The sequence below is a fragment of the Coregonus clupeaformis genome, chromosome 37, assembly GCF_020615455.1.
Source record: "Coregonus clupeaformis isolate EN_2021a chromosome 37, ASM2061545v1, whole genome shotgun sequence".
Lineage (NCBI taxonomy): Eukaryota > Metazoa > Chordata > Actinopteri > Salmoniformes > Salmonidae > Coregonus > Coregonus clupeaformis.
The window spans coordinates 34,921,660-34,940,995 of record NC_059228.1 but is presented as its reverse complement, the minus strand read 5'-3'; positions in this window follow the sequence as shown (position 1 = coordinate 34,940,995).

The window sequence follows — 19,336 nt, the reverse complement described above, 5'->3', positions numbered from 1 at the left end:
AGAGACATGGAGGGGAGTTGCAGTGAGATTAGTAAAGAACAGCATCTAGTAAAGATGAGGTCAAGCGTATTCCCTGTCTTGTGAGTAGGGGGGGACGGTGAGAGGGTGAGGTCAAAAGAGGAGAGGAGTGGAAAGAAGGAGGCAGAGAGAAATGAGTCAAAGGTAGATGTAGGGAGGTTGAAGTCCCCCAGAACTGTGAGGGGTGAGCCATCCTCAGGAAAGGAACTTAGCAAGGCGTCAAGCTCATTGATGAACTCTCCAAGGGAACCTGGAGGGCGATAAATGACAAGGATATTAAGCTTAAATGGGCTAGTGACTGTGACAGCATGGAAATCAAATGAGGAGATAGACAGATGGGTCAGGGGAAAAATTGAGAATGTCCACTTGGGAGAAATGAGGATTCCTGTGCCACCACCCCGCTGACCAGATGCTCTCGGGGTATGCGAGAACACATGGTCAGACGAGGAGAGAGCAGTAGGAGTAGCAGTGGGTTCAGCCAGCTGGGTTCTCAGTACATCGCGCAGACAGGAATAAAGAACTCTCCGGGAACTCTCCGGGAAGACGAAAGGCAGTGGTGTATGTTTCATGATTAAATACTTATGGTGTGATTGTGATAACATACAGAAACTCAAGTCCTTTTGTTCACCCGACCTAGAATACCTCACAATCAAATACAGACCGCATTACCTCCCAAGATAATTAACTTTGCTTATAGGTCACAGCCGTGTATATTCCCCCTCAAGCCGATACCAGGACGGCCCTCAAGAAACTTTACTGAACTTTATGCAAACTGGAAACCACATATCCTGATGCCGCATTTATTGTAGCTGGGGATTTTAACAAAGCAAATTTGAGGAATACGCTACCGAAGTTCTATCAACACTTTGACTATAGTACTCTCTCTGGAAAAACACTCAACCACTGCTACTCCCACTTCCGGGATGCCTACAAAGCCCTCCCCCGCCCTCCCTTCGGCAAAGCAGATCACGACTCCATTTTGCTCCTTCCTTCCTATAGGCAGAAACTCAAACAGGAAGTACCTGTGCTAAGGTCTATTCAATGCTGGTCTGACCAATCGGAATCCAGGCTTCAAGCTTGTTTGATCACGCGGACTGGGATATGTTGTGCCAGGGTTGTGGGTTCGATTCCCACGGGGGGCCAGTTTGAAAAAATATAAATAATGTATGCACTCACTAACTGTAAGTTGCTCTGGATAAGAGCGTCTGCTAAATGACTAAAATGTAAATGTAGTTGAGGTTTAGTGAATGATTTGTCCCAAATACAATGCTTTTAGTTTTGGAAATATTTAGGACTAACTTATTCCTTGCCACCCATTCCGAAACAAACTGCAACTCTTTGTTAAGTGTTGCTGTTATTTCAGTTGCAGTAGTAGCTGACGTGTATAGTGTTGAGTCATCCGCATACATAGACACACTGGCTTTACTCAAAGCATGTTGTTAGTAAAGATGGAAATAAGCAAGGGGCCTAGACAGCTGCCCTGGGGAATTCCTGATTCTACCTGGATTATGTTTGAGAGGCTTCCATTAAAGAGCACCCTCTGTTCTGTAAGACAATTAACTCTTTATCCACATTATAGCAGGGGGTGTAAAGCCATAACACAAGTTTTTCCAGCAGCACACTATGATCGATAATGTTAAAAGCTGCACTGAAGTCTAACAAAACACCCCCCATAATCTTTTTATCATCAATTTCTCTCAGCCAATCATCAGTCATTTGTGTAAGTGCTGTGCTTGTTGGATGTCCTTCTCTATAAGCATGCTGAAAGTTTGTTTACAGTAAAATAGCATTATATCTGGTCAAACACAATTTTTTACAAAGGTTTACTAAGGGTTGGTAACAGGCTAATTGGTCAGCTATTTTTATTTTATTTTTTTATTTCACCTTTATTTAACCAGGTAAGCCAGTTAAAAATTACAATCCTTTTGAGCCAGTAAAAGGGGCTTTACTATTCATAGGTAGCGGAATGACTTTTTCTTCCCTCCAAGCCTGGGGGCACAAACATTCTAGTAGGCTTAAATTGAAAATATGGCAAATAGGAGTGGCAATATCATCTTATTATCCTCAGCAATTTTCCATCCAAGTTGTCAGACCCCGGTGGCTTGTCATTGTTAATAGACAACAATCATTTTCTCACCTCTTCCACACTCACTTTGCGGAATTCAAAATTACAATGCTTGTCTTTCATAATTTGGTCAGATATACTTGGATGTGTAGTGTCAGCAATTGTTGCTGGCATGTCATGCCTAAGTTTGCTAATCTTGCCAATGAAAAAATTATGAAAGTAGTTGGCAATATCAGTGGGTTTTGTGATGAATGAGCCATCTGATTCAATGAATGAGGGAGCGGAGTTTGCCTTTTTTCCCAAAATTTCATTGAAGGTGCTTCAAAGCTTTTTACTATCATTCTTTATCTCATTTATCCTTGTTTCATAGTGTTGTTTCTTCTTCTTTTTATTCAGTTTAGTCACATGATTTCTCAATTTGCAATACGTTTGCCAATCGGTTGTGCAGCCAGACTTATTTGCCGTTCCTTTTGCCTCGTCCCTCTCAACCATACAATTTTTAAATTCCTCATCAATCCACGGGTATTTAACAGTTTTTACAGTCATTTTCTTAATGGGTGCATGCTTATTAGTAACTGGAATAAGCAATTTCATTAATGTGTCAAGTGCAGTGTCAATTAAGCACCATCATATATATTCTTTACATCAACAACATAAGAATCACTACAGAACTTCTTGTATGACGTCTTATACACAATATTAGGCCCAGCCTTTGGAACTTTGGTTTTCCTAGATATGGCTACTATATTGTGATCACTACATCCAATGGATTTGGATACTGCTTTCAAACAAATCTCTGCAGCATTAGTAAAGATATGATCCCTACATGTTGATGATTTAATTCCTGTACTGTTCGTATCTACCATGGTAGGTTGACTGATAACCTGAATCAGGTTGCAGGCACTGGTTACAGTTGGAAGCTTTCTCTTGAGTGGGCAGCCTGATGAAAGCCAGTCAATATAAAAAATTACCCTGAAAGTATACCTCTCTATTGATATCACATACAGTTGAAGTCGGAAGTTTACATACACCTTAGCCAAATACATATAAACTCATTTTTCCACAATTCCTGACATTTAATCCTAGTAAAAATGCCCTGTCTTAGGTCAGTTAAGATCACCTCTTTATTTTAAGAATGTGAAATGTCAGAATAATAGTACAGATAATTGATTTATTTCAGCTTTTATTTCTCCAAAGTGGTGCAGTGGTCTAAGGCACTGCATCTCAGTGTTTGAGGTGTCACTACAGATCCCCTGGTTCGATTCCAGGCTGTATCACAACCGGCAGTGATTGGGAGCCCCATAGGGCGGCGCACAATTGACACAGCCTCGTCCGGGTTTGGCTGGTGTAGGCTGTCATTGTAAATAAGAATTTGTTCTTAACTGACTTGCATAGTTAAATAAAGGTAAAATAAAAAATAAAATAAAAAATCCCAGTGCGTCAGAAGTTTACATACACTCAATTAGTATTTGGTAGCATTGCCTTTTAATTGTTTAACTTGGGTCAAACGTTTCAGGTAGCCTTCCACAAGCTTCCCACAATAAGTTGGGTGAATTTTGGCCCATTCCTCTTGACAGAGATGGTGTAACTGAATCAGGTTTGTAGGCCTCCTTGCTCGCACACGATTTTTCAGTTCTGCCCACACATTTTCTATAGGATTGAGGTCAGGGCTTTGTGATGGCCACTCCAAAACCTTGACTTTGTTGTCCTTAAGCCATTTTGCCACAACTTTGGAAGTATATTTGGGGTCATTGTCCATTTGGAAGACCATTTGCGACCAAGCTCTAACTTCCTGACTGACGCCTTGAGATGTTGCTTCAATATATCCAGATAATTTTCCTTCCTCATATGCCATCTATTTTGGGAAGTGCACCAGTCCCTCCTGCAGCAAAGCACCCCCACAGCATGATCTTCACGTTTGGGATGATGCTTTCGGTTTGCAAGGACCCCCTTTTTCCTCCAAACATAACGATGGTCGTTATGGCCAAACAGTTCTATTTTTGTTTAATCAGACCAGAGGACATTTCTCCAAAAAGTACGATCTTTGTCCCCATGTGCAGTTGCAAACCGTAGTATGGCTTTGTTATGGTGGTTTTGGAGTAGTGGCTTCTTCCTTGCTGAGCGGCCTTTCAGGTTATGTCGATATAGGACTCGTTTTACTGTGGATATAGATACCTTTGTACCTGTTTTCTCCAGCATCTTCACAAGGTCCTTTGCTGTTGTTCTGGGATTGATTTGCACTTTTCGCACCAAGGTACGTTCATCTCTGGGAGACAGAACGCGTCTCGTTCCTGAGCGGTATGACGGCTGCGTGGTCCCATGGTGTTTATATTTGCGTACTATTGTTTGTACAGATGAACGTGGTACCTTCAGGTGTTTGGAAATTGCTCCCAAGGATGAACCAGACTTGTGGAGGTCTACAATTTTTTTTCTGAGGTCTTGGGTGATTTCTTTAGATTTTCCCATGATGTCAAACCAAGAGGCACTGAGTTTGAAGGTAGGCCTTGAAATACATCCACAGGTACACCTCCAATTGACTCAAATGATGTCAATTAGCCTATCAGAAGCTTCTAAAGCCATGACATCCTTTTCTGGAATTTTCCAAGCTGTTTTAAAGGCACAGTCAACTTAGTGAATGTAAACTTCTGACCCACTGGAATTGTGATACAGTGAATTATAAGTGAAATAATCTGCCTGTAAACAATTGTTGGACAATTTATTTGTGTCATGCACAAAGTAGATGTCCTAACAGACTTGCCAAAACTATAGTTTCTTAACAAGAAATGTGTGGAGTGGTTGAAAAACAAGTTGTAATGACTCCAACCTAAGTGTATGTAAACTTCCGACTTCAACTGTACATTATCAAGCATTTCACACGTTTTCCAGATACTGACAGTTAACACTTGATGGTCTATAGCAGCTTCCCACCAGAATTGGCTTTAGGTGAGGCAGATGAACCTGTAGCCATATTACTTCAACAGTATTTAACATGAGATCCTCTCTAATCTTCACAGGAATGTCGTTCTGAATATAAAAACAGCAACACCTCCACCATTGGCATTTCTATCTTTTCTGTAAATGTTATAACCTTGTATTGCTACCACTGTATCAAAAGGTATTATCTAAGTGAGTTTCAGAGATATTCAGAATGTGACCAATACAATTTGATTTGAACAAGTAAGAGAATTAATCCTCAGTACATGTTAATGAATCAGGTTGACACCAACCAGAATAATGATCCTACAATGTAGATCCTCCTCTCGCATATTGAATGGTCTGCTGCTCCATTGTTGTAAATATGACAGGTTGGCTTGCATGCATGATACAGCCTATGATTTGTTTAGATAGCTTATTTACCTATTTTACTGACTGTTTATCAAATCGTGTTGGTCACATTCACATATTTAGCAGATATTATTGCGGGTGTAGCGAAATGCTTGTGTTCCTACAGTGAGGGAAAAAGTATTTGATCCCCTGTTGATTTTGTACGTTTGTCCACTGACAAAGACATGATCAGTCTATAATTTTAATGGTAGGTTTATTTGAACAGTGAGAGACAGAATAACAAATAAATGCAGAAAAACGCATGTCAAAAATGTTATCAATTGATTTGCATTTAAATGAGGGAAATAAGTATTTGACCCCTCTGCAAAACATGACTTAGTACTTGGTGGCAAAACCCTTGTTGGCAATCACAGAGATCAGACGTTTCTTGTAGTTGGCCACCAGGTTTGCACACATCTCACGAGGGATTCTGTCCCACTCCTCTTTGCAGATCTTCTCCAAGTCATTAAGGTTTCGATGCTGACATTTGGCAACTCGAACCTTCAGCTCCCTCCACAGATTTTCCATGGGATTAAGGTCTGGAGACTGGTTAGGCCACTCCAGGACCTTAATGTGCTTCTTCTTGAGCCACTCCTTTGTTGCCTTGGCCGTGTGTTTTGGGTCATTGTCATGCTGGAATGCCCATCCACGACCCATTTTCAATGCCCTGGCTGAGGGAAGGAGGTTCTCACCCATGGCCCCGTCCATCGTCCCTTTGATGAGGTGAAGTTGTCCTGTCCCCTTAGCAGAAAAACACCCCCAAAGCATAATGTTTCCACCTCCATGTTTGACGGTGGGGATGGTGTTCTTGGGGTCGTAGGCAGCATTCCTCCTCCTCCAAACACGGCGAGTTGAGTTGATGCCAAGAGTTCGATTTTGGTCTCATCTGACCACAACACTTTCACACAGTTCTCCCCTGAATCATTCAGATGTTCATTGGCAAACTTCAGACGGGCCTGTATATGTGCTTCCTTGAGCAGGGGGACCTTGCGGGCGCTGCAGGATTTCAGTCCTTCACGGCGTAGTGTGTTACCAATTGTTTTCTTGGTGACTATGGTCCCAGCTGCCTTGAGATCATTGACAATATCCTCCCGTGTAGTTCTGGGCTGATTCCTCACCGTTCTCATGATCATTGCAACTCCACGAGGTGAGATCTTGCATGGAGCCCCAGGACGAGGGAGATTGACAGTTCTTTGGTGTTTCTTCCATTTGCTAATAATCGCACCAACTGTTGTCACCTTCTCACCAAGCTGCTTGGCAATGGTCTTGTAGCCCATTCGAGCCTTGTGTAGGTCTACAATCTTGTCCCTGACATCCTTGGAGAGCTCTTTGGTCTTGGCCATGGTGGAGAGTTTGGAATCTGATTGATTGATTGCTTCTGTGGACAGGTGTCTTTTATACAGGTAACAAACTGAGATTAGGAGCACTCCCTTTAAGAGTGTGCTCCTAATCTCAGCTCGTTACCTGTATAAAAGACACCTGGGAGCCAGAGATCTTTCTGATTGTGAGGGGGTCAAATACTTAAAATTATAATTAAAATGCAAATGGATTTTTTTGTTGTTATTCTGTCTCTCACTGTTCAAATAAACCTACCATTAAAATTATAGACTGATCATTTCTTTGTCAGTGGGCAAACATACAATGTCAGCAGGGGATCAAATACTTTTTTCCCCTCACTGTAATGCCAACAGTGCAGTAGTATCTAACAATTCACAACAATACACACATCTAAAAGTAAAATAATGGAATTAAGAAATATATAAATAATAGGACGGAGTGGCATTGACAAAAATACAGTAGAATAGAGTATATAGATATGAGATGAGTAATACAGTATGTAAACATTATTAAAGTGACTAGTGTTCCATTATTAATGTGGCCAGTGATTCCATGTCTATGTATATAGGGCAGCAGCCTTTAAGGTGCAGGGTTAAGGAACCGGGTGGTAGCCGGCTAGTGATGGCTATTTAACAGTCTGATGGCCTTGAGATAGAAGCAGTTTTTCATTCTCTCGGTTCCAGCTTTGATGCACCTGTACTGACCTCGCCTTCTGGATGATAGCGGGGTGAACAGGCAGTGGCTCGGGTGGTTGATGTCCTTGATGATCTTTTTGGCCTTCCTGTGACATCGGGTGCTGTAGGTGTCCTGGAGGGCGGGTAGTTTGTCCCCAGTAATGCATTCAGCAGACCGCACCACCCTCTGGAGATCCCTGCGGTTGCGGGCGGTGCAGTTGCCGTGCCAGGCGGTGATATAGCCCGACAGGATGCTCTCAATTTTGCATCTGTAAAAGTTTGTGAGGGTTTTAGGTGCCAAGCCAAATTTCTTCAGCCTCCTGATGTTGAAGGGCTCTGTATTCACACCTTTTCATTTTGTTGTGTTACAGCCTGAATTTTAAAATGTATTACATTGAGATTTTGTGCCACTGATCTACACACAGTACTCCACAATGTCAAAGTGGAATTTTGTTTTTAGAATTGTTTTCTAACTAATAAAAAACATTCAGCTGAAATGTCTTGAGTCAATAAGTACTCAACCCCTTCGTTATTGTCACGCCCTGACCTTTAATGCCTGTTGTTTCTTGTTGGTTTGGTCAGGGTGTGAATATCGATGTGTAGATCTAGTATGTGTAGATCTATGTTGGCCGGGTGTGGTTCCAATCAGAGGCAGCTGTTGATCGTTGTCTCTGATTGGGGATCATACTTAGGCAGCCATGTTGCCTACCTATGTGGTGGGATCTTGTTTCTGTGTGTTTGGCTTGTTTGATGTTAGCCTTTAGAACTTCGCGTTACGTTGCTTTTGTTGTTTTGTTCGGTGTTTATTCAATAAACAAACATGTACGCACACCACGCTGCACCTTGGTCCAATCCTGTACTCAACGAACATGACAGTTATGGCAAGCCTAAATTCGTTGAGGAGTAAACATTTGCTTAAGTCACATAAGTTAGATGGACTCAATCTGTTCACAATAATGGTTAACATGATTTTTGAATGAATACCCCATCTATATACATACAGAATATTGTAAGGTCCCTCAGTTGAGTAGTGCATTTCAAGCAAAAATTCAACCACAAAGACCAGAGAGGTTGTCCAATGCCTTGCAAAGAAGGGCACCTATTGGTATATGGATAAATTGAAAATCATTTTGAGCATGGTGAAGTTATTAATTACGCTTTGGATGGTTTATCAATACACCCAGTCACTACATAGATACAGGCGTCCTTCCTAACTCAGTTGCCAAAGAGGAAGGAAACCGCTCAGGGAAATCACCATGAGGCCAATGGTGATTTTAAAACAGAGTTTAATGGCTGTGATAAGAGAAAATTGAGGATGGAATAATTCTAACCTAAATGACAGAGTGAAAAGAAGGAAGTCTGGACAGAATAAAAATATTCCAAAACATGCATCCTGTTTGCAATAAGGCACTAAATAATACTGCAAAAAAATTTGTCATGAATACAAAGCATTAAGTTTGGGGCAAATCCAACACAACACTGAGTACTGCTCTTCATACTTTCAAGCATAATATTATAATAATAATAAGCCATTTAGCAGACACTTTTATCCAAAGTGACTAACAGTCATGCATGCATAAATTTTTTGGTGTATGGGTGGTCCCGGGGATCGAACCCACTACCTTGGCGTTACAAGCACCGTGCTCTACCAGCTGAGCTACAGAGGCCCACATGGTGGTAGCTGCATCACGTTATGGATATGCACATCAGCAGCAAGGACTAGGACGGAATAGAGCTAAACACAGGCAAAATCCTAGAGGAAAACCTGGTTCAGTATGCGTTCCGACACTGGGAGACAAATGTACCTTTCAGCAGGACAATAACCTAAAACTCAAGGCCAAATATCCACTGGAGTTGCTTACCAAGACAACATTGAATGTTCCTGAGTGGTCTAGTTACAGTTTTGACTTAAAACGGCTATAAAATCTATGTCAAGACTTGAAATTGGCTGTCTAGCAATGATGAACAACGAGTTTTAAGAGTTAAAATAATAAATGGGCAAATATTGTACAATCCAGGTGTGCAAAAAAAAGCTCTTAGACTTACCCCAGAAGACTGACAGCTGTAAATGCTGCCAAAGGTGATTCTGACACAGGGGGTTGAATGCTTATGTAATCAAGATATACAGTGCATTCGGAAAGTATTCAGACCCCTTTACTTTTTCCACATTGTTACGTTAGCCGTATTCTAAAATTGAATAAAACCCCTCATCAATCTACACACAATACCCGATAATGACAAAGCGAAAACAGGTTTTTAGAATTTTTTACAAATGTATTACAAATTAAAAACAGAAAAACTTTATTAACATAAGTATTCAGACCGTTTGCTATGAGACTCGAAATTGCTCAGGTGCATCCTGTTTCCATTGATCATCCTTGAGATGTTTCTGCAACTTGATTGGAGTCCACCAGTGGTAAATTCAATTGATTGGACATGATTTGTACTCTCCCGAGTGGCGCAGTTGTCTAAGGCACTTAGGTAGGACCTGCCTTGTTGATAGTGTTGTTAAGGCAGAGCAGCGCTTAAATTATGGACATACTTCTCCCCATCTTAGCTACTGTTGTATCGATATGCTTTGACCATGACGGTCTACAATCCAGGGTTACTCCAAGCAGTTTAGTCTCCTCAACTTGCTCAATTTCCACATTATTCATTAGGAGTGGGGCAGTGGTCTAAGGCACTGCAATGCAGTGCTAGCTGTGCCACTAGAGATCCTGGTTTGAATCCAGGCTCTGTCGTAGCTGGCTGCGACCGGGAGATCCATGAGGTGGCGCACAATTGGCCCAGGGTAGGGGAGGGAATGGCCGGCAGGGATGTAGCTCAGTTGGTAGAGCATGGCGTTTGCAACGCAAGGGTTGTGGGTTCGATTCCCACGGTGGGCCAGTATGAAAAATAATAAAATAATGTATGCACTCACTAACTGTAAGTCGCTCTGGATAAGAGCGTCTGCTAAATGACTAAAATGTAATGATTTGGAAAGGCACACACCTGTCTATATAAGATCAAACCAAGCATGAAGTCGAAGGAATTGTCCGTAGAGCTCCGAGACAGGATTGTGTCGAGGCACAGATCTGGGGAAGGGTACCAAAAACTGTCTGCAGCATTGAATGTCTCCAAGAACACAGTGGCCTCAATCATTCTTGAATTTTGGAACTGTTACAGGAGGGGGTCGTATTTCGGAGCGATCCACTAGGTGTCCTCCTCTGACAACATTAGGCACCTCCTCACTCAGTCTGGACTAATCATGATCCTATTGGTGTCACCTGTGTCTACCTGTTCACCTGTGTATTTATGCCCTCACTTCCCTGTGTTCCCTTGCTCAGTTCTCTACTAGTTTCACTATGCCAAGCAGTACTAATCAGTGTCTGATTGCGAGACGTATGGACAGGTAATTGAGAAGTGTTCTCCCTGTTTCTTTATTATTTCAGTCAGTTAGTATTTCGTATTTTGGCTGTCAGCCTGTTTTTGGAGTCTTATTTGCTCTGCCTGTCATTTTCGTGATAAGTCCATTATTTTGTATCCTGGCTTCGGGACAACCAGTAAAGATCCTTGTTTCACCATCTCTGCCTACTGTCTGTAAGGGTTGTCTGGGTCACACCTCACACCAACCCTTACATGGAACCACCGAGACTCTTCCTAGAGCTGGCCGCACGGCCAAACTGAGCAATCGGGGGTGACGGGCCTTGGTCAGGGAGGTGACCATGAACCCGATGGTGACTCTGACAGAGCTCCAGAGTTCCTCTGGAGATGGGAGAACCTTCCAGAAGGACAACCATCTCTGCAGCATTCCACCAATCAGTAGTCCGGGTCAATCCAGATAGTCCGGGTAGCTATTTGGTTAACTATTTAGCGGTTTTTTGGCTTGGGGGTAGAAGCTGTTCCAGGTCCTGTTGGTTCCAGACGTGGTTCATCAGTACCACTTGCCGTGCGGTAGTAAGTCTATGATTCTTTGACAATTTATAGGGCCTTCCTCTGACACAGCTTGGCATAGAGGTCCTGGATGTCAGGGAGCTCGGCCCCAGCAATGTACTGGGCTGTACCCACTACCCCTCGGTAGCGCCTTGTGGTCGGATGCCAAGCAGCTGCCATACCAAGCGGTCATGCAGCCAGTCAAGATGCTCTCAATTGTCAGCTGTAGATCTTTGAGAATCTGAGGGCTCATGCCAAATCTTTTCAGCCTCCTTTGGGGGAAGAGGCATTGTCGTCGTCACTACTGTATTGGTGTGTGTGTGGACCATGTTAATTCCTTATTGATGTGGACACCAAGGAACTTGAAGCGTTCGACCCACTCCACTACATCTGTCAATGTGGAGCGGTCGTGCTCGGCCCTCCCTTCCGTGTAGTCCACTGTTGCTGTTGTTGAGGGAGAGGTTGACACTGACCTTCTCCCTATAGGCTGTCTCATCGTCGTCAGCAAACTTAATGATGGTGTTGCAGTCGTGCGCGGCAATCACGACTGGGGACTAAGGAGGGGACTAAGAGTGCACCACTGACGGGCCCCCGTGTTGAGGGTCAGCGTGGTGGATATGTTGTTGCCTACCATCACCACCTTGGGATGGCCCGTCAGGAAGTCCAGCATCCAGTTGCAGAAGGAAGTGTTCAGTCCCAGGGTCTTGAGCTTAGTGATGAGCTTGGAAGGCACTGTGGTGTTGAACGCTGAGCTGGAGTCAATGAACAGCATTCTCACATAAGTGTTCCTCTTGTCCAGGTGAGAGAGGGAAGTGTGGAGTGCAATAAAGATTGCGGCATCTGTTGGGGCAGGGTGTCTGGGATGATAGTGTTGATGTGAGCCATGACTAGCCTTTCAATGGCTACAGAGCGATAGTCATTTAGACAGGTTATTTTGGTGTTCTTGGGCACAGGGACTATGGTGCTCTGCTTGAAACATGTAGTTTTACAGACTGGGTCAGGGAGAGGTTGAAAATGTCAGTGAAGACACTTGTCATCTGCTCAGCGCATGCTCTCAGTACACGTCCTGGTAATCCGTCCGGCTCCGTGGCCTTGTGAATGTTATCCTGTTTTTTAAGGTCTTACATCGGCTACGGACAGCGAGATCACACAGTCGTCCGGAACAGCTTGTGATCTCTTGCATGGTTCAGTGTTGCTTGCCTCGAAGTGAGCATAGAAGGCGTTTGTCTTCGTCTGGTAGGCTCGCGTCAGTGGGCAGCTCGCAGCTGGGTTTCCCTTTGTAATCCATGATAGTTTGCAAGCCCTGCCACATCCGACGAGTGTCAGAGCCGGCGTGGTATGATTCAATCTTAGTCCTGTAATTACGCTTTGCCTGTTTGATGGCTCGGAGGTTCTAGCGGGATTTCTTATAAGCGTCCAGATTAGTGTCCCGCTCCTTGAAAGTGGAAGATCTAGCCTTTAGCTCAGTGCAGATGTTGCCTGTAATCCATGGCTTCTGTGCAATCCCCTGGGACAGAAATCATGCCTGTCTTTTAGAATGAGCTTCATAAATTACAATGACCTGACAAATCTGAATAATAAACAATAACGTGGGTGAATTTATTTATATTTCAAATAAGTTTATTGGTCGCGTATACAGATTAGCAGATGTTATAGTAGGTGCAACAAAATGCTTATGTTTCCTGTTCCAACAGTGCAGACAAATAATGTATACGAAATGCTTCAGTTTGGTTTTAGAAGCCATCATAGCACTGAGACTGCACTCGTGAAGATGGTAAATTACCTTTTAATGGCGCCAGACCAAGGCTCTGCATCTGTCCTTGTGCTCCTAGACCTTAGTGCTGCTTTTGACACAGTCGATCACCACATTGTTTTGGAGAGATTAGAAACCCTAATTGGTCTACACGGACAAGTTCTTGCCTGGTTTAGATCTTATGTCAAAAAGATATCAGTTAATCATTGTGGATGGTTTGTCCTCTGACAAATTAATTTTAAGTTTTGGCGTTAATCAAGGTTCCGTTTTAGGACCACTATTGTTTTCACTATATATTCTACCTCTTGGTGATGTCATTCGGAAACACAATGTCAACTTTCACTGCTATGCGGACGACACACAGCTGTTCATGTCGATGGAACATGGTGAAGCCCCAAAATCGCCTACCCTGGAAGCCTGTGTTTCAGACATAAGGAAGTGTATGGCGAGACATTTTTTTACCTTTAAACTCGGACAAAACAGAGATGCTAGTTCTAGGTCCCAAGAAAGAAAGAGATCTGCTGTTGGATCTGACAATTAATCTTGATGGTTGTACAGTCGTCTCAAATAAAACTGAAGGACCTCGGCATTAATCTGGATCCTGATCTCTTTTGATGAACATAACAAATATTTTAAGGACAGCTTCATTCCATCTTCGTAACATTGCAAAAAAATGAAACTGTTTTCCAAAAATGATGCAGAAAAGCTAATCCATGCTTTATCACTTCTAGATTAGACTACTGAAATGCTCTACTCTCTGGCTACCTGGATAAAGCACTAAATAAACTTCTGTTAGTGCTAAACACGGCTGCTAGAATCTTGACAAGAACCAAAAGATTATCATATTACTCCAGTGCTAGCCTCTCTACACTGGCTTCCTGTTAAGGCTAGGGCTGATAAAAGTTTTACTGCTAACCTACAAAGCATTACATGGGCTTACTCTTACCTATCTCTCCGATTTGGTCCTGCCGTACATACCTACACGTACGCTATGGTCACAAGACACAGGCCTCCTTATTGTCCATTGAATTTTAAGCAGCTGGAGGCAGGGCTTTCTCCTATTGAGCTACATTTTTGCATGACTGTTTTCTCCTGCCAAGCCAATGGAGTGAAACGTGATCAGGTGTCCACTTTAGTCCCTGAAAACAAATGGGAAAAATGTGCTACATGTCTTTAGCTGGCTCGCAAGTTCCGACGTGTTAGCTAGCTAGCTCTCAAAAACCCTAGGAGGCATTCGTCCTTCTCCCTAGTTAGTGTCTATGAATGGGCAAGCTAGCTAGCTTGGCAATGGGTTGATAAACACCAGTTACTCAACATTTTAATTGAAAATTCATATGAAAGTAATTTGTTGAACATTTTAACATAATTTGGTGAAAAAATAAAACATTTACTTATATTTCACCAAGTTATTCCTTATTCTTCTGTAATGTTTCTCCCAAGTGGGGACGTGTCCGCCAGCAAGCAGTAGGATAAAAACAAAACATGAGAGCCCAACCCATCTCTAATATGCACACCCTTATTTAGATAGCAGAGGGGTGAGCGAGTGGAATGGTGAGAGGCTTTGTGGGAAATGTAGGAAACTGCAATGTTTTGGGGAGATGATTGCGCAATCTTGGAGGTTAAGGGAATATGCTGTTTTTTTATATTTTTTAAACGGTAACAGATGAAGTGATTTAGCGGGTGTATTTTCACTACATAACATGTAAGGTTGCTCGTAATGTATAAAATGAAAAAGGGCAGATCTCTTCTTTAACCTCTTTTAGCTATTTGGGTGCGCTCCCTTGCTCTTGCCTAAGAAAAGTGGAGCAGACATTGTGCAGAGGATAATGATGAGATAATACGTTTGCAGGCAGAAGTAAAATAATATTTACTTTAGGAGGAATTGCTTTATCGTCTCTCAACCACCACTGCGATTTTGTGAGATCAGGGCATAGTTTATCCCTCCAAGCCCTCAGGTATAGTTTCACCATTGGAAAGCTTCTAAAATGGGCCTCATTACTGGGTAGTAAATGCCACTCCAGATTGCTGGTGTTGCTGAAATTGCCATTCAGGTTCTCTGTGCCCAATTGGCAGATGCGGGCCAATGTAATTCCAAGTAAAACACAGATATTAAACTTAAAACTGGCAGTGGAATGTCTGCCTTGGGTGGATTAACTGAAATTCACACAGGTCTCAGGGACAGGTATTGGGGAGAAGAAAATAAAACAAATCTGATTATTTAAAAGATGTTAAATGTAAATACTTTTTCAATTGAGAAAGCAATTAAAGGCCTCTGAATCTGTAAAGCAGTTTAATTGATCCACCTTTTACAACTGGGATTGTATTTTTACACATTCCAAGTCTATTGAGTAGCCTACTGTTTCGAAGTCAAACATGGTATCTGTAACAGCTGGAGTCAGAAACATGTAAGTGGCACAGTGGGGAAAGTAACAACCTTATGATGTTACAGTTTCTCAATCATGTTTTGGAACTGTGGTCAAACGTACCTACAGCAGAACGACAATGATCAATTGCTCAAATGCTTTTGCAGAACGTATATGATCATTTGTATAAATCACACTGTAGGATTTCCTTTCCTTTGTACCTAGATTGCATATCTTAGACCACCGTTTGCAAAACTTAAAATGCAATTGTCATCAATGAATATAAAATTAACTGAAAAGTGTTTTGTAAAAAAAATCTTAACATTGTTTTCCACAGAAGAGAAATGTGTGCAAATGTGCTCCGTTTCTAGCAATCAGTAAATACTTGTGCACAAAATGTTCAATGGCTCTATCAGTGTAAATTCATCAGTGGCGGTCGGTGCCATTTAAGATAATTTTGCTTATGAGCATGGCCTTCTATTACAGCATATTGAATGACTGTCATTCATATTCCATTCACCCAGCTCAATGTAACATCGATAGGTTAGGCTATTACATGATACTCAAATGTTCCGTATACCCATCATGAGGTTGCTACAACCTAGCCTATGAATTAAAGTTTACAATGTAGATGCACAGTTCAAGAGAAATATGAGGAATCAAGGTAACAGGCATTGACAAATTTAATACCGCCTTGCACAATCTTGCCTACATCTAGCTGATCTAGGATGTAATCATTAGTCCAACAGTTGCAAACCAGAGTTTCTATTGGACAAATTCAGGTATGTTTATTCCCGTTTTTTCTGTTAGCTTCCGTTTAACCTCTACGGGATCTGTGTCCCGTATACTAGCATGACTGTTGTAAGTAACAGCAAACTTTCCAGGACATAGACATGTCTTTTATATGGGCAGAAAGCTTACAATTCTTGTTAATCTAACTGCACTGTCCAATTTACAGTAGCTATTACAGTGAAAAAATACCATGCTATTGTTTGAGGAGTGCACAACAACAAAAAACCTAACATGGCAACTGGTTTGATACATTCACCTCTGAAGGTAAATAATGTACTTACATTCAGTAATCTTGCTCTGATTTGTCATCCTAAGGGTCCCAGAGATAAAATGTAGCATAGTTTTGCTTGATAAAATACATTTTTATAATCAAATGTAGGAACAGTTTGAACCCCTGCTGTCTCTGGCTCCACACTCACCCTGCCAGGCCATCTAGATGTGTGAAAGTTAGTGTATAAGCTAATGCCATCATATGACATTCCTGGGAGTGTGTAAACTTACAAAATGTATTACCATATCATTTTATATGTTCTCTATAGTTATGTATTTGAAAATGTATCAATTGACCAATTTGGCACATTTGGGCACTTTGCACACACTGCTGCCATCTAGTGGCCAAAATCTAAATTGCGCCTAAACTGCAATATTGTATTGTGGCCTTCCTCTTTCATTTCAAAGATAAAAATAAAATAAAAGACAGCATGTTTTTTTATTTGTATTATCTTTTACCAGATCTAATGTGTTATTCTCCTACATTAATTTAACCTTTCCACAAACTTCAAAGCGTTTCCTTTCAAATGATATCAAGATACATATCCTTGCTTCAGGTCCTGAGCTACAGGCAGTTAGATTTGGGTATGTCATTTTAGGCGAAAATTGAAAAAATTGGTCCGATCCTTAAGAGGTTAAGAAACGGTTTTCAACAGAATCGGCTGCATTCGCTAGCTAAGTAAGTGAAAGAAGATAGGAAATATAGCTAGCTCTCTTGCTCTGTCGCTTCTCCTTCATTTTCAAAGAAATTAATTTGTTCCAAACTATTCAACTATTGTCTTTCTCTCTTTGAGTTAACTACTCACCACATTTTATGCACTGCAGTGCTAGCTATCTGTAGCTTATGCTTTCCGTATTAGATTCATTCTCTGATCCATTGATTGGGTGGACAACACGTTAGTTCATCCTGCAAGAGCTTTGATAGGTTGGAAGACATCATAATTACTGTGTAAGTCTATGGGAAAGGGTGAGAACCACGAGCCTCCTAGGTTTTGTATTGAAGTCAATGTATCCAGATGAGGATGGAAACTAGCTGTCCTCTGGCTACATCAAGGCGCTACCCTACGGAGTGCTATTGAGGCTACTGTAGACCTTAATTGCAAAACAGTGTTTTAATCAATTATTTGGTGATGTGAATATACACTGCTCAAAAAAATAAAGGGAACACTTAAACAACACATCCTAGATCTGAATGAATGAAATACTCTTATTAAATACTTTTTTCTTTACATAGTTGAATGTACTGACAACAAAATCACACAAAAATGATCAATGGAAATCAAATTTATCAACCCATGGAGGTCTGGATTTGGAGTCACACTCAATATTAAAGTGGAAAACCACACTACAGGCTGATCCAACTTTGATGTAATGTCCTTAAAACAAGTCAAAATGAGGCTCAGTAGTGTGGTTTTCCACGTGCCTGTATGACCTCCCTACAACGCCTGGGCATGCTCCTGATGAGGTGGCGGATGGTCTCCTGAGGGATCTTCTCCCAACCCTAATCCCCTGGACAGTCTGTGGTGCAATGTGGCGTTGGTGGATGGAGCGAGACATGATGTCCCAGATGTGCTCAATTGGATTCAGGTCTGGGGAACGGGCGGGCCAGTCCATAGCATCAATGCCTTCCTCTTGCAGGAACTGCTGACACACTCCAGCCACATGAGGTCTAGCATTGTCTTGCATTAGGAGGAACCTAGGGCCAACCGCACCAGCATATGGTCTCACAAGGGGTCGAGGATCTCATCTCGGTACTTAATGGCAGTCAGGCTACCTCTGGCGAGCACATGGAGGACTGTGCGGCCCCCCAAAGAAATGCCATCCCACACCATGACTGACCCACCGCCAAACCGGTCATGCTGGAGGATGTTGCAGGCAGCAGAACGTTCTCCACGGCGTCTCCAGACTCTGTCACGTCTGTCACATGTGCTCAGTGTGAACCTGCTTTCATCTGTGAAGAGCACATGGCACCAGTGGCGAATTTGCCAATCTTGATGTTCTCTGGCAAATGACAAACGTCCTGCACGGTGTTGGGCTGTAAGCCCAACCCCCACATGTGGACGTCGGGCCCTCATACCACCCTCATGGAGTCTGTTTCTGACCGTTTGAGCAGACACATGCACATTTGTTGCCTGCTGGAGGTCATTTTGCAGGGCTCTGGCAGTGCTCCTCCTGCTCCTCCTTGCTCAAAGGCGGAGGTAGCGGTCCTGCTGCTGGGTTGTTGCCCTCCTACGGCCTCCTCCACATCTCCTGATGTACTGGCCTGTCTCCTGGTAGCGCCTCCATGCTCTGGACACTACGCTGACAGACACAGCAAACCTTCATGCCACAGCTCGCATTGATGTGCCATCCTGGATGAGCTGCACTACCTGAGCCACTTGTGTGGGTTGTAGACTCCGTCTCATGCTACCACTAGAGTGAAAGCACCGCCAGCATTCAAAAGTGACCAAAACATCAGCCAGGAAGCATAGGAACTGAGAAGTGGTCTGTGGTCACCACCTGCAGAACCATTTTTTATTGGGGGTGTCTTGCTAATTGCTTATAATTTCCACCTGTTGTCTATTCCATTTGCACAACAGCATTTGAAATGTATTGTCAATCAGTGTTGCTTCCTAAGTGGACAGTTTGATTTCACAGAAGTGTGATTGACTTGGAGTTACATTGTGTTGTTTAAGTGTTCCCTTAATTTTTTTGAGCAGTGTATTTAGTATAGTTTTATCTAAAAAAAGGATAACTTGAATGTTTCACAATTTTCATGAAATTCACTGAGGATTGTCCTCCCCTGAGGAGCCTCCACTAAATATACAGTAGGTATAGATCTAGGTAA